Here is a 24,795-nt window from a genome sequence, read left to right as displayed (position 1 = left end):
GGATAACACTTTTGACACGATGTGGGATCTCCGAAACAGAGGATGCCGTTTGGACAAGGAAGAACCGATCCTGGTAGGGAATAACTTCAATGTTAAGATGCTTGAATGGGACATCTGTCATCCAGACTCTAGAAGGACATGAATTCAGGATGGCGGCGAGAACCGAGCTTGTAGTTTTAAACACCAAATCCACCCGATGATGCATCCCTGACCTAACCTCCGCGTCGGAATCAAACGCACCGTAGGGGCAGTGACGCTGCAAATGATACTATAGCAAACTCAGTAATGAACCCAGTAACCACAGTTTGAAGAGTTACTAAGCCCCGGATGGCAGCCTGACGTGACAAGCCTTCTATGTATGCGTAGATGGCGAAGAATGCCAACCTGCGGACGGAGATTGGGTCGTTTTGTGCACTAAATTCAGATTCGTCTTGTTGCTTACTTGTTAAGTTCGACTGATGGAGGAACTCGATGACAAGAGGTTTTATTGAGATAACGATTATTTTCTTCCCCTCCTCTTCCGTTCCCGAATTTCCTGGCTTCACTTTCTAAACCGATGATCCAGTAAGAGCAATTCGACATAAACGAACGGGTTAAAAAGGACCAGAACTATTCCAAACTAATAGAGAGGGCAGAAGTGTCAATAGGATCCAAGTGGAATCTCCCGTGAAAAATGGAATCCCACCGTTGAAGATGTATCCTAAGTGAATAAAATGGCTTTCAGAAGTAAATCATAAAATCACTTGAAGAGATTGACATACTGCAAGGAACTCAATGAAATGAAGTACAGAGGAGGAATTGGTAGTACCAGCAAGAAAGAGTTCAAGCTGCAAGAGCCTCAAGAGACTACAAGACACGAATTTGGAGGCAAACTCTCTCTCTGCGGAAACCGTATCACCACCAAGTCGCTTATAAATTGTAAATGAAAATAACCATTATAAACAAAATCTGCAGAAATGCTGACTGGCTGAAACTAGGGGAGAAACCGTACCAGGTCTGATCTCTTTATTACAAATGTTTGTTGATGTTCTAATTTATCCTCTCAAACTACACCCCTTTGGACCGAATACAATTCTCCCACCGATGTTTCCACTGTTCTATGCATCTGGAAAACCCTGTTTCATGGATGCTGTTCGGCTTTTCCAGTGCTTTTCCTTGATCTCCTCTATAGTCTGAAACCGCTGTCCTTTCATTGGGTACTTGAGTTTTGGGAAAACCACAAGTCATAGGGAGCCAGGTCAGTAGATAGGGGGGATAGGGAAGAATTGTCATCGAGTTTTTGGCTACAAGTTCGTGAATGAGGAGCGCGGTATGACAAGGGGCGTTGTTGTGGTGGAAAAACCGCTGGCCTGCTGCCTCTTCCAGCGAATCTTTTGGCGTAAATTTCTCACGGTTCGGAGGTATCGATAACGATTGATTGTTTCACCTTGTCGGAGGAATTCATGATGGATGACAACCTTCGAATCGAAGAAAACCGTTAGCTTGACTTTAACGATGAATCTCACCTGGCGAGCTTTTTCGGTCTTGGCGATTTTTTTAACTTCTACTGGGACGTCGTTACCATAAACCCAAGGCTCGTCACATATAATGATGACCCCTGACAAACCTCTAGGCGATGCACTTTTTGATCTTCTGTCATCAGTCGTGAAATGGAATTTTTTGGTGAAAATCTCCTAACATGAGATGTCGAACTCCTCTGCCATCTCTCGAATCATCAAACGACGTTTGGAACGCACAAGGACATCCACTTTGGGCACATGGAAGTTCACTGTAGTTGAAGGGCTTCCTGAACGAGGGTTATCTTCCGTTGATGTTCTGCCTTCCTTGAACCGTGTAAACCACTCGTGACACTGTGAACGACTCATCACTTCATCACAAAAGGCTTGCTGCAGCATTTGAAAAGTTTCAGTGAACGGCTTGCCCAATTTAACGAAAACGCTTTGCTCCTCTTTCACGTTCATGACAAAAAACGCGGAACCCGAAAAACAAACTTCACTAAAATAGATGAACAAAAGGTTTGGAGAAGCTTAGAGCAACAAAACAAAATAGAAATTACTCAGGAAGGTTTCCGCTAAAAAATGAACGCCTAACCAGCTGTCAACGTTAATGTGAAGGCGCGTGAAAACCTCAAACTTCTTGATCAGACCTTGTAAGTCTGAAAAAGACGTTAAACCTCCATGGAAGTGTGGCAGCGAGCTACGATAAGTGACTGAAGGGGATGATAGGTAGAACCCTTTATGAAGAAAGAGATGAAGTAGAAAAAATCAGTTAAGTAAACTCTGCTTAGGAGTTGGTGACACTTAGGGTAGTCCTTAGTGTTATGATGAGATGACTCAGAGGCTGCAGATCACACGGATAGGACGAGAGGATATTTCGCAAAAAGGGGAAAGTGGCAACTTTCTCTAACACGATTGGGCATGTTGCAACCAAAGACAAGCTGGAGCGGCTTTATGTACAATACGGGACAAGAAGGCTGAACAACATTCTAAATCAGGTTTTTAAACTGGCGGTGAAATCTAGGTTGGAAAACTATGTGTCCTTTCTAGACGCTAGAAGTGGTGAAAGTATGTACCTACTGGTGGTGATTAAATACTCAGGAGTAATAATAGATGCACAGATACACATGTATTTTAAGCAGTATCAGCAGTATGTTTGCGATAAAGCATCCATGATGAGTATGCCTCTAGCAAGAATAAATGTCGCGTGTAGAAGCTCTGCCATAAACTTTTAGGGTGCTTATAGCCAAGATGATAAACTACACCCTGCTCCATACAGCGTTTCCTTCGGAAAGGTCGGAAGGACTGGCATCTGTAAAACCCGCCATCCACATTTCGTTCGGCCTGTCAGTTACACCTGAATAGTCCACAGTTGACCGGCGGGTGCAACCTGGACGGGCTGTAGTTGGTCTGCCAGTTTTGACTGTTAAGGCGACCGGTAATTAAATGAAAAATGATTCGGCCAACCAGTCAGATATGTTTTTTTCTGTGAGTGAGCATTTTATGTTTATTTAGGCTGTGAGCGTGAATTTTATGAGCATCTTTATCGCTGATATTGATAAATAAAAACAAAAATATTTCAAATTCTCGTCTAAAGGCCTTCCACGACTAGAGTTGAGTTAATGATATTGATGCTTGCCTGTAGGAGCATAGACCATTCAGTTCAGAAATGATCAATGAGGCAATACACTGATCCCTCCCATCAATGGTAGCACAGAATGTGCAGCGATATGAATTGTTATCTCACGGAACATAAAAGATACTCCAAATACCATCACAGATTTTCGTTAGACACTGCATCTAATTATTCAAGCTACACCAAGTTAATAGTATCGGAAAACCTTATTTAATCGCATGATAAAACCAAGTCCGGAAACCTGAAGCTAAGCGCTTCAGGTATGAAAGGTTTTGTGTATCTCTTACATAAGTATATTTCAATGCGCATTTTTCCCATTTGTACCTAGCTTGTAAAGTTTATACATTTAGTTTGTCAAACCATTTACTTTAGTGTGATTCTGACATTCAAAGTCTTAGAGTACAATAAATTTGCACAAAAGAGACAACTTTGACTAATTCTCTGTTAGTAATAGTGCGATTTTCACTAAACTTGGTAGTATCATGCTGCTATTCAACTTGATGATTCTAGGATAAACTTAAGGCGAGTTCCCGGTCCCGGGGTTCCTAAAAAGATTTCTTATAATAAATATAATAATTTACTATTATTAACTGTATTCAAACAGGTATCGGTATGGAGAGTATTTTGAGACCTTGATACTATGCGTATGGAGCACGAAATTCATTTTCAGATATTTGGGTTTGGTAGTTTCTGGGAACGGTCTTTGAAGTAACTGATCCATTCCGGGCCCCCGCACTCGATCCATTTGCAACCAATGTCAAAATTAATATCGGTAGTAATTGAGGCCTTTCGTTTGATACCCCACATGACTGCACTTTTTTGACACATGAAGAAATGATGAATTTGTTTCACGCCTTAACGTTAGAGCTAAATGGAAGAAGGTTAACTATCATTAACATCGCACCTGAAGTAAATTTGCTTCGACCAGTGATTCGAAGGCGATTAGAGAGGAGAGAAAGATTTTACCGAAAGATACCGCCCCCATCTATATAATTCAGTGGGACGGTACTCTACGCGTTCGTGAATTGTTTATTTTTTGGTTTCAGAAAATTAAGATTGCCTCGAATTGACACCGTTTTGACGTTATTGGCCATCTCTCCCTGACAGCGTTAGTCTCTTTCAATGAACCCCTGATTTAGAAAATCATTGAAAAAAGGTCAAGATATTATACTAGTCACAAAGGGGAAGCTAGTTACTCTTGTTAACAAATGAACAAAATGGTAGGTTTTGAGCCGCGATCTGCCCTGGCAAGAACTTTGCTTTTAAGTTGCTACCCTACCAAGTTAACTTCTTTAACACCACTAATGCCTTAAGTCCTATTCCACCATTAATAGACGTACGGATACCTATGTTCTTTAGGATCAGTTCGTAAAGATATACATCAGGGACAACTCATCCCTGAGATACAGTTGTTTTAGGAGTTCCTTTAAACCGGTCCCATCCGATAGCCTGCTTTTATGTTGTTTACTGAACAGGGAAACCCTCCTTCAAGTTGCTTGCGCCGTTCAGTGGTAGATCTTTACTGATCTGGCCTGATGATTATTATGGAGCCAATAGTATAAGATTAAAAACAGCCATACATCAGTATTATATAAAAATATCGTCGTTTCCCATCAATCTGGATTTTAAAATTAATCATATCGATCACTGACTCCCGAAATAAAAGTCATTCCAATCGACAGCTGCATCAAACGACGATACCACACTGGACAACATTTCTGCTTACAAATCTAATCATCAGCTACGTGTCAATCTATCTGTTTTAGAAAAAATGCTTACCAAGAATCCTTATTACCTGGAAAGAAAATTAAAAGAACTTTAAAAATTGATTGAGAAATTTTGATTTACAAGAGCAATAATAATAAAAAACTGTCTTAAGTTTTTCAAACCGAAGGCCAATCGTAAATTCAGTAGATAATATCACGCTTCAAAGCAAGTTACAACAAGCGATAACAAGCCGGGAAACCGGAACCAAGATGCTTTGGGTATGAAAGGTTTTGTGTATTTCTTTTACAAAAACATTTGAGTGGACATTTGTCACATTAGTACCTAGCACGTAATGTATATGCATATATTAGGTGATACTGACATTCCAAGTCTTGGATTTGCACAGAACGGACAAATTTGACCTATTATAACTTTGTTAGTAATAGTGCCATTTCCACCAAATCTGATAGAATTATGCCCTATGTTATAACCTATATTTCTGCAAAGAGAGGGAAGGGGGATTTGCTGTCAATTACTAAAAATAATAGTAATGAACTATTATTAACTTTATTTGAACAGATATCGGTATGCAGGGTATTTCAGCGCCTAGGCACCATACTAATTGATTTTTTTCAGATTTTTCGGTTGAGTAGTTTCTCAGAATGAGTCCGGGAAAGAAATGATCACTTTCGACCCCGACACTCCCAATCTTTCCAACAAATATCAAAACCAACCTCGGAAAGTACTAACTGAGATCTTTCATTTGATACCCCACATGACTATATTCTATTTGGCATGTATGGGCATCCCCCTTAAATTCGACGTAAAATGACGTATGCGTGAGCGTTCCCACCTTTCCCAAAAATTTGGTCTCAATCGTTATAACCATTTCCAAGAAAAATGCGTCTGACAAACAGGCAGACAGACATGCAGACGGACAGACGGACAGATTGACCTGAAGGGCAAGTTAAGCGATTGGAAATCTGCTCGTGCAAAAATGAGGAGAACGTCACGTTAATCTGCGAAAGCAATTGACGAGCAAACATTCATAGATGTAGGGTTGGACCAGGAAACTATACCAGGTACATCCTCGGAAAGAGCCCCCCAGATCACGGAGTGTATTGCGAAGGCAGGCGACTTATCGATTCCGAGATGTAATACTTTCCCCATTAGAAGGTCCAACTGCTGGTGGAATAGTGAATTGGCTGATCTTCGGTCGGGGTGTCATGGGACCAGGCTTAAAGAGCAATGGGTAGGATTGCTCAGAGAGCAATGGATAGGATGTCGTGTGAAGCAGAGAGGCAGGATGATGGGGAGATTTAGGGGCCAGGCAACTCCGCAAATTATATGTCCCGATCTCCTACTAAAACTCGTTCAGAATTTGTTCCCTCAGGAGAGCACAAACGGTTACAGTTTGCAGATGTCTTTAGATGTGGCTTTAATACGCCCAGTAACGACGGAAGAAGCACTGGAGATTTGCGGTAGGCTAGGAGACAACAAAGCGCTGGGCCTCGCTGGCATACCAAACAAAGCCGTTAAGTCGAGGTCAAATATATTCATAGAGTTGCTTGAAGCAAATTTGACGAATGGGATCTTTCACGAGACATGGCAAAAATAAAGGGTAGTGTGTTGCCTAAAAATGATAAGTCTCCTGGTAAACCATTTTCCTACAGGCCTATATGTTCATTGCATCCTATTGGGAAAATGTTGGAGCGAATAATCTACGAGACCACAAAAAGTCTGGGAGGCTTATCAGACCGACAATTCGGCTTCCGTACGGCCAGATCAATCGTCGACGCCATCAAACTGGTCACTGACTTAGCTGAAAGTGTGATATACGGAAGGTTTTAGTGGGTAAAAATCCAACATACCGGAACATGTGCACCAGTGTCTTTGGAAGATTTCCACGTCCGGGAAAAAAGACAAACAGATAGACAGATAGACAGTAAACCAATTTGAATAAGGTTTTGTTATAAACCTTAAAAATACATTAGAATTCCTAAGCCTGCAACCGACTGCTACCTGAGTCCAGTAGGTGAAGTTTCCTCGAAATGCATCAACTTATATACTTTCTTGATAATAAAAAATCCACTATTGTGGTGAAATAAGCGGGTTCTTTCCACATATAACGTATTTCAAGAACCAGTTGCTCCCTTTGTTGATGCGAGGCAACTTTTCCCATTAACGTTTCGCAAGCCTTCGATTAAGTTTTAATCAATTATTCGATCGCGATGATCCCACCAATATAAAAATTAGGAAATGATAGTTCTCCATAGTATAATTCCGGGCATTTAGCACTTCCAGTTATATGCCGGTACTCGCGTCCCTGTCTTCCTGCGCACATTAAGCATTTGGAGTCCCTATTGCACTCTTTGGCAATATGGTCTTTCTTCCCACACTTTGTGCATCGATCGGACCGACCAATGCCGTTATTGCATGCCTTCCCGAAACGACCAAAAGCGAGGTCGGGGTCAGCTGTGACCTTTTTCAAATTTCCCTTGCTGGAGATCATAATGCTTCTGGGTGAATTTGCACTTTTTTCTTGGCCTTTTTGTTAACTACCTTGGACGACCGTTTTGGTTCCCCTTGGATTTTGCCAATTCGATTGCCAGAGATCGCACTTGAGGGACCTGCTTTCTCTCTTCGGTGCTTTTACTTCCGCTATTCGGAACTATTTGTATAGGCATTTTCCTCTTAGGCATCTGTTGAGTTCCCAGCTTTTCCCACACTCTTTTATTTGGTGCCAGGCTGATTGCAATACAATTAGATATCATTTGGGTCGCCTGTGACACCTTTGGGGCAGCAGATTTCGACTTGTCCTTGGAATTTGGTTCCTTCTGCTGCGATTTGTTGTAGAGCACTTTAATAGCTCTCTCCATATTTTGTAGAGGTTGGTGCACGTTGTGCTTGCCTTTGATGAACTCAGACAGTTCAACTAATTTTACAGCAAGCTTTGTGAAGGGTAATTCCTCTGCCCTCCATGAGCCCTAACCGAGGGATATCCACCACCCGGAACCCGCTGACTCACTCCCAAAAGCCGCCGGTACTTGGCTTCCAAGCCACTACACCCTAGGTTTCCTATTTCTCACGTCTTCCATAGTGGTTTTATGGTGGTGGTTTATCCTTCCCATAGCTATTTTGGTCCGCACACCAGAAATGAGCAGACATTATCCTATGCACAATCAGAAAAGAAAAGTGCATGAACACGTATTTACACAACAACAACTATACCCTAATCCGCCAGCTGGGATCGCGCCTGATGGGACATCTGGCCACTCTTCACAGGAGTCTGTCTGTCTGTCTGAATTGACACAAAATTTGGTGGAAGGGTGGAAACTGTGAATGCTCACACATACAATGAGTTATATACTACTACGTTGAATTTAAGGGTCCCCAAGGGTCGAATTAAGGTCCCCATACATGCAAAGGGGGGTGTACATTGTTTTTCACCAAATATAGTCATGTGGGGCATCAAATGAAAAGTCTCGATTAGTACTTTCCGAAGCCGATCTTAACTTTGTGTTTGTGGAAAAGGTGGGAGTGCGGGGGGTTGAAATTGATCATTCCTTTAACGAATCCATTCTCAGAAACTACTGCCCCAAAAAATTTGAAAAAAATCAAGAGGGTGCCACTATATGATGCCACCTGATGTTCTGAAATACCTTCCAAACCAATATCTATTCAAATAAAGTTAATAATAGTATACTACTATACTTTTTAGTAAGTACACAGGAATGACCTCTTGCCGAAACTCTTAGATCCGTTACAGCGGCCTTTCTTTCCCTGTCAACCTGCCTCCCTATGGACCTCAAAATCGATAAATTGAATAAAACAATTTGATCAGAGTATTTGCTGAAGCAGTAGTTCCCACATGTGATAATGCAGGACAGGAATTTGAGCCACTAAGTCACCTGAAATTGATTATTAACAAATGCTGCGGTGGAAAGATTAAGGGGGTCATCCCGTGTGTCGGGTTGGAGAAATCGATTTTTTGTTTTTTGCATGAATTGTATCTATATATAGTGGAGAATATGTGGGCAAAGGGATTTTCCGATATTCCGAGTCGTTCCGAAATTACAGTGTTAAACAGGTAAGGAGTTTGCGGCCGCGGATAGAGTACTCGATGAGAAAGAGCATCGAATCTTTTTTTTCCTGTTAGTTTTTTACCTGAGCCTTATAAATTTGAACATAGGTATAAATATAAAAAGATGGAAAACCAATCAATTGTCTAAACTTATTTGCTGTTTGGAATAAAAAGGATAATCCGGTCTAGATTGAGCACTGAAAGGCTTTCAAGCTATACTCAGTTATATTTTGTTGTAAGTATTGTGCTGTTTGTGTGTTCAGTGTTTTTTTAAATGGATCGTACGAAGGGAGATCGCTTTAACGTTCAACGTCATGCTCGCACTAAAAAACGAGTATTTCATGGGAATCGATACTTATCAGAGAAGAAAAAGGACTTCGCATCAACATCAGCAAAGAAACTTTTAGCAAGTATGAACATGGACGTTCCAATGCGACAAGTTTTGTATATTGTATATTGGATTTTGCTGGAGTTTTCTCCGGTATTCCTGCAAATTTCAGCAAATAATAAAATATATGTAGTAGTAAAAAAGGAATGTGTAGGACATGTCGAGAAAAGAATGGGAACGCGGCTTAGAAATGCAAAGAAGAATCACAAAGGCATTGGTGGAAAAGGGGCTGGAAAACTAACTGATAAGGTTATTAACGTCCTCACTACATTTTTGGGCTAACTGTTCGTCGACACGCAAATTCGATAGAAGGAATGAAGCAAGAAATTTGGGCAACTTTCTTCCATAAATGTTCTACAGACGAAGATCCTCAGCATCAAAATTGTCCAGCAAGCGAGGACAGTTGGTGCAAATGGCGCAAAGCGGAAGCTGAAGGAGAACTGGATAGTTTCCACCACGAGAAGGCACTTTTGATTGAAGAAGTTCAAACAGTCATCAAACCAATCTACGGAGATTTGTCATGAGATGATCTCCTGAACAGATGTTTAGGAGCAGAGACCCAGAATAACAATGAGTCGTTAAATGCATTGGTCTGGACTTTCGCTCCTAAACACCTTCATTGTGGGGCCAAGGTCGTAGAAATAGCCCCTTTTCTGGCTGTAATTATTTTCAATGAAGGATTCAATGACATTCTCAAAATCCTAGAGACAATGGGATCTCAAGTTGGTCACATATGTCAGGTTTTTGTCGACCGCCCTAATGAAGCGCGAATTTGGCGGTCCGAACGACCATCGACTGACCTCGCTAAAAAGGCCCGAGTTGAAACCAGAGAGCAACAATCCGCTTTACATGACTTTTTTGAAGAAACGGAGGGTGCTCTCTATGGACCAGATATAGCAGATTAAGTTTGAGTTAAAATTTTACTGTTGATAATCACATTTAAATTTTCAAATGCGTTTTTCTCGAAACTGCATCCAAATTCTTCGAAATTTTCACGATTTCTTTAATACATATTTCTACGGTCCGCAAACTAGGATAATTGCAATCGAACGGGTCCTTGTTTTTTTATTCATAAAAAAAAGCCGTAAAAAAACACCAAAATCCAAAAAATTAAGTTTAAAAGCCACCAAAAATTTACCTTTTAATATTTTCTAATTATCCTAGTTTGCGGACTGTGGAATATTGTCCACATTAAAATGCCGTTTAGGTTTTTTCTCTCAGATGAACACAGCGCCCTCCAGCGTGGCAGCAGGAAAACACCTTTTTTTGGAGATGGGTGCATAAATTGACACGTATTCCGAAAACTAGCTACGATATCAAGCTAAAAAATTTATCACAGATACTAGAGATATCAATAAACATATGGTGAAAAAATCACGTTTCTGTCTTTATCCAGTCCTCGAAAATAATTTTTCAAAAAAAGGCAAAAAAAAACGGCCTTCACACGGGATGACCCCCTTAATGGACGATGATTCCAGTGCATTATCAGCAAATTAGGTGACTAAGCCACTGGCGAAATTTAAATCTACGAAGTGCAATCAACAAGACTACGAATAATAAATTTGAACAATTTGCATGATAACTATACTGAGGTCGGCAAAATTTAACGAACCTAAAAATTTTGGAAAAATTCGGAATTCTTTTTTATAATGAATGCCTATTCCAATAACATCTATCCTTATTAAATCACTCAATTATATTCCACAAGGCGTGAAACAATTCCGCAACTGAGCGCACTCCCAATTAAGCTGCTCTCAATCCGTAAAAAGCATGGGCCCTAAATCTCATCCTGGCGGAAGTCCACCATAAATTTTTGCTAAACGCCTCAATACTCTTTACCACTTGAACCAGGCTTATTTATGATCCATGCACTCATTAATTTCATATCTAAATAAAGCAATTAAACGAATTAATCAGACGTTGGGAGGTTTATCTTTTAGATCAGTTGTTCTCTCGTAATTAGGCGTAGTGAGACATGCAACCTTTCTCGACAGAACGGGCAAAATGTTACGCTTTTGAAATTTTTATGCCCGGAGGGAACGAGGCCACTTTACCACCTTCTTTGGAATCCGCAGAAACGAATCCAAATGGGAATGTTCTTTGAGAATGGATTGTTGGTTTTGATTTTCCACGTTTGTCCTATTACTGAGCCATTGCTAGTTTCGCGGCTGCACAGTTTTTTTTGGCTGCTAATTGGATAATAAAAATAAAGCAATTAAAATCAAACCAATTATCCACCACTGGCACAAGTTGCGCTGATTTGAATAGAAAAATATAGAAAAGATTCGCAAATAAATGCATAATGAATGAGAGGTTCTCTCCCAGAGGCTCCATATTCCGATGATAGGCTTGAAGAGGTTGCGCACCGGACACACGCAAAATGCTATTGATTTGATTTTTTTTCTTTGGGTATTCAAGTTTTTATAGAGCAATTCTGGGGAAAACCATGGCTATAAAACACCGAAAACGGGTACTGCCTCCAACGAGCGGCTTACATTGTAGCTTCGTGACTCTTACCATTCAGGACTCGTTAAATTTAAGATGGATGTGACTTCAGATACGTGACGATAGTAACGGACGTAAACAGCTTTGGAATTTCAGTTGGATATATGTACGTCATCCCCAACTATTTTCACACGTATCTCTCAATTCTGGGTCACTCACTCTGATGAGTGTGGAATTTTCCACATTAGAGGAATGAGACCGGTATGGGAAAAGTACCATTTTAAATTTGGCTTACCACCGTTGATGTCAATTTGCTCATGTGATGATCATCATAGTCTCATTACTCTTAGCTAATTTCCTTCCTTCTACATGTGCTGCTAGCTGCCTACACTCTTGTCACTCATAGAAGTTCGATATCTATCTTTACGGGAAACTTATGAGAATCTTAACCGGCACCTTTCCCTCTAGCGCTTCAAAAGTTTCTTATTGCTTGTTTGATTCTTTTGATTTGACGTCACTCTTTTATAGCGAAAACCATAAAACCATATAGAATCTTCAGAGTTATTTGTGAATCTGAGGGTCTTCCGGAGGATGGAACAATGTCAATAGAATCGCAACGAAGAATCGAAATAGATTCTTCAGTGACCTTGGGTTTTTCAACTCCATAAGTTTAAATTGTCAGCAGAACAGAGTGTTCAGAAAGTGACTATTGTCTTTTCACATAAGATACATTTGGAATTCAATTTTGGGCTCCGTTTCCGCAAAATAAAAATTTTTCAGATTCTAATCTGAATGAAAGCTCCTAATTATCTCGTCAAACGTGTTAGTCATAAGCTGTTGACGCGAAATGAAGCAATCTGTGCCTCGTCATTATTGAAATAGGTATTAAAAATTTAGTACCAACTATCAGCATGATCAAATGTGAAAAAAAAAATACTCCATTCACAGAAATTCGAACCCCATTCTTTAAATGACGGTACAGCTTTCACTTCAACCTTATATTTGTCTATAAGTAGCCACCTCGCGGGATATGTAAGCCTTTTCCTTCCTGAACTTTCGCTTAGTAAATCCTGGTCTTGTGCATCTCAACACGTCAATAATTACATGTCATTGACCTAATGCCTGTTTCTTGGCCTCTTTCGGTTTACTTGACTTCTCAATGAAACACAACATATGCTGAATCATCTAATAAGGCAGATTATTTCACTTCAAAGCTAATATGAGTAGTATCTATAATAACCACCACAATAATTCGCATTCAAGTTATTTCATATCCGCATGCGCTGATTCTCCAGAGACCACATTACATGGCATGGACTATTTGTCACGGGCTAACATTCTGCGCTTACTCACTTCCATGCGACGCTCATTCCCGTCGCAAGGTCAATCATATGCATTTCATTTAACGCAACGTAGCAAGACCCTCAGAACCGCTCCTCTCTAAAGTAAACTGGTAGCATTTACTGACTTTCAACTGGCGAACACTCAGCTTAGGTTAGATTGATAAGCTGATGGTAATCATGATTCGAAGCAGACCAATCGTATTATCCCAAAGTGCAACTATTCAGACAGGATCATGCCTACACAGCTCGTAGGCTTCTGAGAAAGAGCGCCTCCTAGTGACATAGGTTGTGGAGATTCTTCATTGAACAAAACTTTCGAAATGTATTCATTCTAAGCGCCTCCTGACGACATAGGCTACGGAGATTCTTCACTGAAAAACTTTCGAAATATCTTCATTCTAACCCCTCTGTTTCAACAATTCCTTGAATCCTTGATTATCATTTCCAAACAAGGAGAAGGGTCATATGCCCAGAAAGGAGATCTTACGTTGGAGCTTCTCCAGCGGAAAGTTTAAGGAGAAACACATCTAGCCTTACCGTGATTTTAGTCTCAAATGAACAATCAACGTTTCTTAACAAGCCTAAATTTTCTTAACAAAGTCATTCGTCAGTCGTAAACTTCAACTTATCTCATTCGGCTGCAAAAATCCTTTTGATCTCGGTCTTCAGAGCAAACTTCACAGTGACGCCAAAACCAGCTCTGATTCCATCATTTTTCCTTACAGAAGGAACCATCGTTTCATTAATTAGGCCCTTAATAGGCCGGAACTCTAAACTTGGACACGAGGCCGCGATTGCGAAGCTGATGCTCTGGTCCTGGTTCCACCAGTAACCACGACGAAACTGTTGAAACATTAGCTTCGCGATCGTATTAGGTTCTGGCAGATGAAATATCGAATTTTGCAATGTAATGGACGTAACCAGACACATTTGTAGATTTTTAGAGCAGGAAATTAAAGCACCACACAATGGCAGTACGAAAAATTTCGCAGAAATGACATGATCTTTCAAAGAGAGCCCCATAGATATCCAGGACCAGTGATCGACAAAGACGAGTTGGGCTTGCTAGTAGTACCCGGCACATACGCTTCTGTAAGCGACACCGGAAACAAATTGGGCGCACACGATTGGACAGTTTCGCGGCACTTGCAATAACTCGGAAAAATGACTGACTGACTGCGGAATCGTGGAAGCGGATCGAAGAATCGAACGGGTAGAATCCTCCACTGACCGCTGCGAGTGATGGCGGGCGTGATGCGCTCAAACTCCCATACCGGGCGAAGTTCCGAGAAGTTCAGCGTATTGTACGCCATGACAAGAAACAATTCGCTATTGCGCTGATCAGGGAAGCCGAAGATGTCTCATATCGCAATGATTTCAGGAATGCACACCGCTTCATGAAAGAGCTTGAAGGACGTCAACGGTCGACTTCTCATCCACGATGACGAGCAACTAAAGAGGTGGACAGAACACTTCACCACAGCTCTTAACCGTATCACATCCGTTGAATTTCCTCCTCTTACGGATGAAATATGGCTAGTCATCATAATATGCGGATACGGCTTGTTCCTCCAAGCACAAGAGAAATCGTTTAGGCACTTAAACGAAGTAAAGCCGCTGGGCTTGATGGTCTCCCTGCAGAGTTATTTATCGCTGCACCTACTTCCACTCGTAAGGATACCTTGGAAATACGGCATCTTTGCCAGAGAATGGAAGAAGGGGATGATTGTCAAGATTCTAAAAACGACCGCACAATTTTAGTGTTGACAATTGGAGGGATATCTGCGTGCTCTCTGCCGTCGCAAAAATAAAAGTTAAAATAATCCTGGAACGCATCAAAGAACATTTCGAAAGTTTGATCAACAGAGAGCAGGCTGGTTTCCGCTCCGAATCCTCCTGCATTGACCACATCAATTTTATATGGATCATTTTGGAACAGTGCGCGGAATTTAGATCTTCGCTGCACCTGCTCTTCGTCGATTTCGAAAAAACTATCGATAGCGTGAACAAGGAATGTATCTGGAGTACCCTACAAAGGAGGCGCATTCCGGAGAAACTAATAGCTATTATCAGAGCGACATAGGATGGCGCAAAATGTCATGTGCTGCATTTAGGTGAAGTCTCAGAGGATTTTAAGGTCCAAAGCGGAGTCCGCCAGGGTTGCATCCTGTCACCGATATGAATTCTTCTTGTTATCGGTGACGTTCTTCATGCTCTTCTCCAGAGAACGTTGGGGAATTCAATGGATAATGATGCGCTTCTTCATACGCCGCGTTTACGCTGACATCTGTTTGCTCGCTCACTGGGTCATGTACCTTGGCTAAATTGCTCTGGATTTGGAAAGAGAGGGAAGTAGAGTTGGACTGAAGATAAATACGAACAAAACCAAGGTTCTCAGTCTAACAAGTCATCGCACTCTTCCTATCTGAGTTGATGGGCAGATCAATTTGTATATCTAAGAAGCGTTGTTTCTGCAGACGGCGGCAGCGAACTGGATGTCGCCCGACACATTAGCAGCGCTAGATCCGATTTCGCTGCTCAGTCTAAAATCAGGGGAAATGCAGTTATCTCAACACCAAGATCAAGTTTAGTCTGTTCTGCCCTAGTGCTCTTCCTATGTTGCTATATGGGAGTAGTACATGGAAAGTGAAACCCACTGTTACTCAAAACCTCCAAGATTTCGTCATTACCTGCTTGTGTCGTATCATCATTGCTTTAGAAATGCTTAGGTAAGCGAATCCACGAGTACCAGACGAATCAAACATAAGAGTACGTCAAAATGGATTTTATTGCAGATATGTACCTCTAGTGACGTCATTATGACGGAAATCTCCACATTTTGCCTATCGCAACTTAGCAGCATAAAAGCTAAGTTATGACACCAGATACTGTTTCCAGGATAGTGTGTCTAAACTATTATAGTTTGGATTCGAGAAGTCTTCTTCTGTTTTAGTCTTGTTCTATTGAATAAATTTGAGGTCAGGATCTTCATCTCCTTATTCCTTAACCTTTGTCCTGTTCAGTAAGTTTAACTCAAGAAACATTCCTGAATATGCCAATTGAAAGTTGCTTCCTAATAATGTTCGTAAAATAGTGTTCTCTTTCGATCCGTTTAAGAGGCGCCAACATACTATGCATGCAAATTTCAACTCCATTAGAAGTAACCGCAAAATATCCTTACCCGAGGAACCATGACACTAAACAAAGATCTACTCCCTATAGACAGTTCCTAAGAGACCTTCTCTTGAAGGACTTCCTTCTACCAACGGTGTAGATCTTCCTCCATTCTAGAATATGAAAAATTCGAATGACCAACTGCAGATCTGTTCTACGCTTCGAGCCGACCTCGCTTGTGAACGAAACAAAGGCTGAAGAAAAAGAGGAAGATCTGTTCTATGCTTATTTACTGCGTCACAAATAGTTGCAAGCGAACCATATTTCAAGGCTATGCGCCCAAAGCAAGTTACTTCTCGAATATTGTCTCTTCAATTTTTGCCATCACCCTGCACTGTTCCCGTAGATCTGCCATTCTGGAATTGTCCTCGAAATCAAGCAGGCACCACATATTCCTCATAAACCAATCTAACAATCAGTCCTTTTAGGAGAAAAAGTTACATTGGTTGATCGGAAATTCTTCAAATCAAGTAGGTAGAAATTATTTTCATCTCCACATCCTTCCAGCCGTGGTATAAACGAAGGTCCGAGGGGCTTAACTTGGGTACCTGCCGTGTAAGCATAATCCCACGGTTCCCTTCGGACACGGATTTGGTGACCAGAATGATATGGGCGCAATTACAACGACCATGAAACTTCCACAAGGGGTCAACCGCAAATAACCGGAACGAGAACACAACCCCCAGCACTTCTCCTGAAGCACATGTCATCCAATGCTGCCAGCTGCTCCTAAATTACCTTGAGCGACATAGTTTGTCGGCTGAGAATTCTGATTTTGTTTGTACCATTTTCCGTTAGACACCTTAGGCAACTTAGTCACTAATCAATATCCACAGGTGTTCCAATTGGTGGCTTCTAGAAGTTCGCGTGAAACGTGCACTTGTTAACAACACTATGACTACACCATATTCATTTTCTTGAAGAGAAACGCCGGTATTAAGGATTGAACTGATCATTACTCGGATTCGAACTGCACTTCTCGCGAGCCTCTTTTGGAAGACCCTAGAACGTGTCCTGGACATCCACTTACGGCCAATCATGGAGAGAACGCCGCTCTCCAAATGTCAGCACCTCTAAACTCCACAGAAACCGCTCTCCCCAAGTTAATCAGGATAATCACATTATAAGCTGTATACTCTAGCTGCCCTCCTGTATATGGAAGCAGTATTGAAGAACGTTAGTACCAAAGCCATCAAGGAGGATTTAACCAGAGTAGGACAGGAGGGGTATCTTAAGCGAAGAACCACGGTACTCCCATCTGATATAGGAGGTAACCGCATAACCAGAGCTTTGAACGGAGGGACGCCTCAGAGTGTCCCCACCTCGGCCGTGCTCGGCTGACAGGACAGGAGTTGTTGCTATTTAATATCAAGACAAAGGTACCATTCGGCGCTAGATGAACAAAGGTTAGTTCTTTCCTCCAATGTAAAGTATCTGGATGTAATCCTGGATCTTAAGTTAAGTTGGAGATTGGACGTAAAATTGAGGTTTAAGAAAGTCTGAATAGTCTTCTACGCCTGCAAAAGGATCTTTACAAGGAGATGGGGTCTCCCGCCAAGGAAGGTTCTCTGGATGTATACAGCCGTGGTGTGTCCCATTCTAACGTTTGGTTCTATTGTGTGATGGCAGACGCTGAGCAAAAGTATAAGAGAAAGAAGCTTAATGGGATAGAAGGGACAACGTGTGCAGGTGCTACCTGGGATCTGTAGTCCTGCGCGGTAGATGCTCTCAACGTCTTCCCACACCTCCACCCTCCGGAACACCACATTAAATACGATGTAGAGTGCAGTGCTGACAAACTACTTGAGCCCGGATGTAGGACAGACTTTAGGCATTACCAACGGACGACGCTACTTGTAATCCGAACTTCACGAGGAACTTTGCCATGGCTTTTTCAACCACGGCAGAGTGGACGACTGGCGACGTGTTGGAAGACTATAACAGTTTTCTTCACCAAAGGATCAAAGCTGGTCTGTGGAATTAGGGCGGAAGTTTTTTCGCATATTTAGAGCATAACCGATTCGGTCTCCTGGCAACTGTCAAAGGTGGAATCTACACGGACTACTTAGCAGCCGCAGACTTGAAGTCAAAGAGCACCATTAACCGCACCGCCATTAACAAGTCGCACAAGAGTTTATGTGCCAACCACGTGGAAGGGAACCATTCCACCGTACTCGTCATACTCTACAATTCGCAGTGGAGAAGCTTCGGAAGCTTTACGATTGCCCAAGTATAGTTAAGGCCGCAGGTAGTTCCGAGTGCAAGGTAAAAGAGCTGCCCTCCTTCGTGAATGTTTCAGGCTGGCAGTCAAGATCGGAACCGGTTGGACTCTACCCCCCTTGCTCTTACCATAGCGCTCATGGTCTTAGGAGTTTGTCAAAACGGCAAACCACAGCGCTAATTAGGCTCCCTGGACCGGTCACTGATGCCTACCTACTTACCCAACTAACGTAATAAGTGCCTCAAAGCTCTTGTGGCCATGGAGTCGGATCTGAAAGAGTCGAGGATCGAGGTGTTGTAAACAGGAAAAAATTATCGTTTAACCAAGTCCCCATGTCTACTTAACGTCCTATGTCTACAATAGATAGATCCCAAGCTAGCAAAATATTTGTTATACATTTGAAGGTAAAAACATCTTAGAGACAATCCGTGTAACCAAGCCACTGCCATCGGAATTCATTGACTTCCTTTTAGTCTAAAATGGCGCAAAACCCGACTTTCATGGTCACTGAATGACACTGAAGATCAGGATTCAAATCGCTTTATTGAAAACCGTGATATCTAAGATTTTATTACCTAGTTAAAAATATCTAGGAGTAATATCTGATGGTAGATCTGATAAGCTCCGTCGATCTCGTTAAAGATGTAGGAAGAAGAAGATTGACTTCATCTGTTAGAAAAAAAAAAAATTTTTATTTTCAATCTTAAATTTGAAATTTATTCAAATTATTGCCGAATTATGGGATTGTCAGATCTGGACCGCCCATTTAAAGAAGAACAATCAAGAAGAATGAAATTCTTCACGCTAATTACATTCCATTCTCAATTTATGTGTTCATAAGTGTCCAAAACAGATGTATAGGGACTGGGAAGTATCTGTCAGTGACAAGCTTAGATACAACAACTGATTAACAAGTCACCTCCGAATTCAAATGTAAATTTCTCCATGATTCCGTTACCAATAATGAGTAAATTATACTCTGTCTTGATTCTTTATCCAATCATTTAACTGCCATAAAAGTGGCATCTCCAAGCTCCAAAAACATTCGTGATATATGCAGATATGTCCAGAATTTTATTTGAAGACATTTTATTTTATTTATTTTGCAAATAAAATTTAAAATAAATTGATTGAAATCATCCTCACGGAAGGTAATTTCTTGGTGTTGTTGGCTGGCATTTATTCATGAATGAAATTCTTGGCTGGTATATTAGGTTTGATCAAGCAGAGTTTCGAGCTGGCCATTCGTTACCTTATTATCACTGCGATGATTTGATGAATAAACGGATTTTACGATCAGTTTATAGAACAATGAAACAAATTTAAGAAAAGCTTAAATTGATTTCGTGTATGCTTCCGGCTATAGATCGAACCATCTCGATGTGAACCACATGACACTGACAGGGTCGTAAAATTTGGGTTTACGACATTGTCTTGTGATCGAATTCGACTGGAAAGATACATTTTTTAGATTAGAGAAAAAAGTATTCCGGGATTTTAAATGTGCACGTAGGCCCACCGGAAAAGCATTACGAGTGTAGGTTGAATGCACCAGTTCCTAATAGAGTGGCGAAGATAATATGTCCAACTAATATCTGAAGCTTTTAAATCGTCTAGGATACACCAATCAATAATAATGAGATGTTATCTGATGCTATTTAATAGTTCCCCAGAAGGTCATTGAATTTAATATTACATAATCCGGATTCTTAGGTTTACTACCGTGCCTGAAGCAATTCAAACGAGTCGGAAGCTAAGCTCTTCAGGTGTGAAAGAGTCGTCGATTTTTCCTAAGTAAACATTTTTAGGTTCGCAACTGTTCAGTTTTATTATACACAGACAAAAATTCAATGGTAACTATAGCTTAGATAGTACACTTTGCTTAGTGTTACTAAGTGGTCCCCCATCAAAATATTAGTCATCATAATGAACGCTTAACTTCAACGATTGGAGCAATATCAATTTTTACTTAATTGGAATGGCTACTCAAAAGCCTGCAACTAAAATGACCGGAGCAAAATAATTGCCAGTCACCTCGGCCAATGAAAACTTTTTTATCATAACTGGGACTGTCAAAATAGAGCAATATAGACCACGCATTGAATTGCAGAGAAGAAGGCAAACATACCCTTTCAAACACATTCAAGTGATAGATCCGTTAATAACACACGTGTGATAATATTTGCCCAACCTTATCTAAGGTCTTTACTCCAATATTTCGTAACCCTGGTCACAGGGGTTTTTTTTCTCGGACGAAGGCCATCTCATTGGACATACTCACAAATAGTAATATAGAAAATATATGTTGGAGTTTGCACCGACTCGCTAGCCGAGTCCTTGAAATAATACGCGCAGCTGCATCAAAGTCTCGTTTTTCGAGTCAAACAACTACTGCCTGCGATTTTCGCAGACTTTTGCGAATCTTCCAGAGGAGTAGAATACGCGCGGCCTCAAGACGTCAGGCCACTATTTAGGTACGAAGTACCAGGCCCCCTCTCCTTTTCTCCTATGTAAACTATATATATATCTATTTGAAGTTCGAAGATGCTTGCTATTTTTTCGGCCACTGAGCCTGATAGGTTTAGCAAGACTAACCCGTCGGTGAGGATTATTTAATCTGGGATCTCACAAGACTCCTGATCATGTGTGGAGCATTTCTTGGTTTTTGGTGATTACGGCCGAATAGATCTTCCCAAATACAAACTCGCTCAAAAACGGTCCCAAGCTCAATTGAGAAAGGAGGAGGAAAGAGTCTATATAGTCTGAATGATCGTGAAACATCCAAGCGTCTCGTGGACAAAGTTAGAGCTTTAACAGTCTTCTTTTCCTTTAGCTTTTCTACCATTCAGAAGCGGGGTCGACTCGTTGTGATCGGTTGCGCCACTTTGTTCTGTCAAAGACCTAATCTGGATGCAGTCACGAGGCTTTCAAATCCAGTGTATCAAGCCCCTTTTTCTCGGCCTTTTGGTCACTTATCATCGAATTCAATGTTCAGACCAACCTTGGCGAGTGAATTCTCGTTATTGCGAAATGCGTGATAATACTCCTCTCAGAATTTTTCTTCGGTCGATAAAACCCCACATCGATCGGAGATATCCTCATTTCGGATGTATGGGAGCTTTAACGGTATTCGTTATACCTTTATTGCATCTTTAACACACTGAGATAGTGACTCCCCCCCAAGTTGGAGATTCAGAGTTTAACCATAGAAATCCTTACCTGTCGTAAAAGTCGAATAGCAGGGATAGAAATATGTGGGGTAAAAACCTGTAAAATTTAAAATTTTAATTCCAATAGAAACGCTATCCATGCCTTGGATAACGGACCTACTGGTAACGACCACTGGCTATAGTATCAGGAAAAGAAATGTGTCTATGCTCCTCGATAATGATGTCGAGGGTTTCCGAAACGCTTGTTTTTTCCAATATGAACTTGATTTCTAGCGCTACAAACCGGGCATTCTCTAAATGAAGATGGTGGGACTTTGGGAAGCATTCTTCTTCCTCTTGCGGCGGAAGTAAGCGTGAACTCCTTTGGCAATAGAACATCAATTGGAAACTCTGAATCGCACATGTTTAGAGCGCTTTGAAGAGACTTGCCCTATTCCCCAAGGCCAAAACCGGCTCCATAGTGGAACCGAGAACTGCAAACGCTCAGGAAAGCAACTAGATGACTTCTAAATCGTGCTTGTCAAAGCAATAAAAGTGAAGATTGGTTAAAGTTCCGGAACTCGCAGCGTGAATATAAAAAGCTTATAAAACGTTCGAAACGAGACTCATATGTTATAAAGTATGCTCTGAGGAACTGAAAGATAAAAGGGAAAATTTCAGGCTGTGCAGAGTCCTTCATAAGGATGAGTTGCCCAAGCTGTACTCTCTGAAAAAACCGCACAGAACTTTCACGAACTCCGAAGTTGAGTTTATACAGACTTTCTTGGAAGAACATCACCAGGGAGAACAGGTCTCAGAAACGGAAGGGAAAAAATTGTCGGTTTCTGCAAACGCTTCAATGCCAAGGTGATACAAAGGGAACTGAGACCCTGCGTGAGTGGTTGGTACCAATGAACAGGTGAGAGCTGTCATACTATCCTTTGAACACCTCAAAGCACCCGGCATGGATGGCATCTATCCAATGATGCTAAAGGAGAGTATAGAGCACTTAGAACAACTTTTAAGAAATATTTTTCTGGGCTACCTTCCTTCCAGAAGGTTCAGATAGGTTTCATACCTTAACCTGGGAAAGATGACTACTCAAATCCAAAGAACTTCAGACAAATCAGTTTCCCATCATCTTCGCTAAAATGTCTGGAGAGACTGGTTTAGCGTCACATTCGTGGGAAGGCGCTAAGGTCACACCCACCAAATGAAAGCCAACATGCTTACCAACGTAGAAAGTCCTGTCAGTCTGCTCTTCGCTTTATGGTTTCATAGATAGAGAACGCAACGCTGAAAGTTGAGTAGACGATGGAGGTCTTCGTGGACATTGAAGGGGCGTTTGAGTGTGGGCCCTCAATGATACCGCCAAGGAGCATGATGTTGATGAAACTTCAACTAAGTGGATCTACGCTATATTAACGCAGAGATCGCGGTGTGGTGAAGTGGGTGTTGAATCGCTGGGCGCGCAGAGCATTGGAAGAGTTATTGGGAGAACTGATCCCAGTTTTGCCCTTCCTCCTTACATTTGTTTGGAAGAAGGTATGAAGTTATCTTGAAACGAAGGGAAAACTGGGATGAACCAGAAGAATGCGTGTCAGGATATACAGACGTCTTTTACACCGGTGGCTCAAAAATAGAACAAGATTCTGGAGCAGGAGTCTACCTTTCGAATAAAAACGAGAAGTCCGCTTTTCCCTTGGAGTAGCGTACAACGGTTTATCAGGCGGAAGTGTATGCGAGCCTTAAGGTGGCAACCTGGATGGAACGAGCGATTGAAGGGCAAGACATCGCAATCGCGATAGTCAAGCTACATCGAGGGCTTTGAGCAGTCCTTTGATCACTTCAAAAACTTTTCAGGAATGTAGAAATCGATAGAACTCTGTTTCTCCATTCAATATGGTGGAGCTGTGTGTGTGTGGTATAGTCTTCCAGAAGGTACATTGTAATGTTGCTGGCTCATCTGAATATAAAGATGGAGTCTGACAACACTTTCCTCGGACATGAGATGGGGAAACATGGTGTTGGCGACCGTAACGAAAATGTATGGAGGTTTGTGATTGATTTCAGCAGTTTCCACCCCTTCATCATTGGTGGTATATTGCCTTTATAATAAGGTCGTAAAGGTTTGACCAACCACATATAAACAATTAGATTGACCACTTTGGGATCAGTAGTATGTTCAGAAGTTGTTTCTTGGATGTGGGTAACAAAAGAGGTGGTCGCTTCCGCCGCCATTTAAAGGATTGAAGAGCTGCGACCCGTCAAGTTTAGCATCGACCGCTTATGAGATCCAGCTGTCGCTCAAATATAGGAGATCTACTTTGCTGATGTGACGACAGATACCTCGAATAATCTGACTGACCATACGGGTGTAAAAACCGGTCTTTTCTCGGGCACTACTCAGGTCATCCCCCAGGGGCTGCATAAGATCGGCTGACGAATGCAGAATCAGGGAGCGGATCGATTAACGGAAGGCATTGAAGACTCTATTAATCGTTGCGAGTGATGGAGAGTGTGAGCACTGGATCTCCGATACCATGTCAAATTCAGCGTAGTTTACATCGTGAGAAAAGGAAAAAAGGAAGTCATGTTGTCGTAAACTTTTCTATAATGGGAGACCTTAACGGTTGGCTACCCATTGATGATGATAAGCAATTGAAATGGGTGAATTAGCACTTCCCCACGGATCGCACGTATCACATCCGATGAAGTTCCGCGACGTATGAATGCAATGGCTAGTCACCGTAACATTCACATACACACATATAGTGAAGGAAGAGGTGGCCATTAAGATGCCGAAAGAGGACGATCGCCTTAAGTGAGAGCTTACATCTACGCTTCACTTGATCTTCGTCGATTTCGAAAGAGCTTTCAACAGTGTCAACAGGGAGCGCATCTGGAGTATTCTTCGCAGGAGGAGCATTGCGTACAAACTAATCGCTATCATCACAGCAACATATTATAGTGCAAAATCTCAGGTGCTGCAACTAGGTAGCATCTCAGACGAATCTGAATCCAAGGTTAGATTTTGCCGTCGATAATATTTCTTCTTGTTATCCGTGACGTTCTTCATGCTGCATTGGAGGACGTGAGAAATTGAAGACAGCATGACATCTTTCCTCGAAAACCTAGACTACGCTCTCGAC

This window comes from Hermetia illucens, chromosome 6, assembly GCF_905115235.1.
Source record: "Hermetia illucens chromosome 6, iHerIll2.2.curated.20191125, whole genome shotgun sequence".
Taxonomy (NCBI): domain Eukaryota; kingdom Metazoa; phylum Arthropoda; class Insecta; order Diptera; family Stratiomyidae; genus Hermetia; species Hermetia illucens.
Note: the sequence above shows the minus strand (reverse complement) of the source record.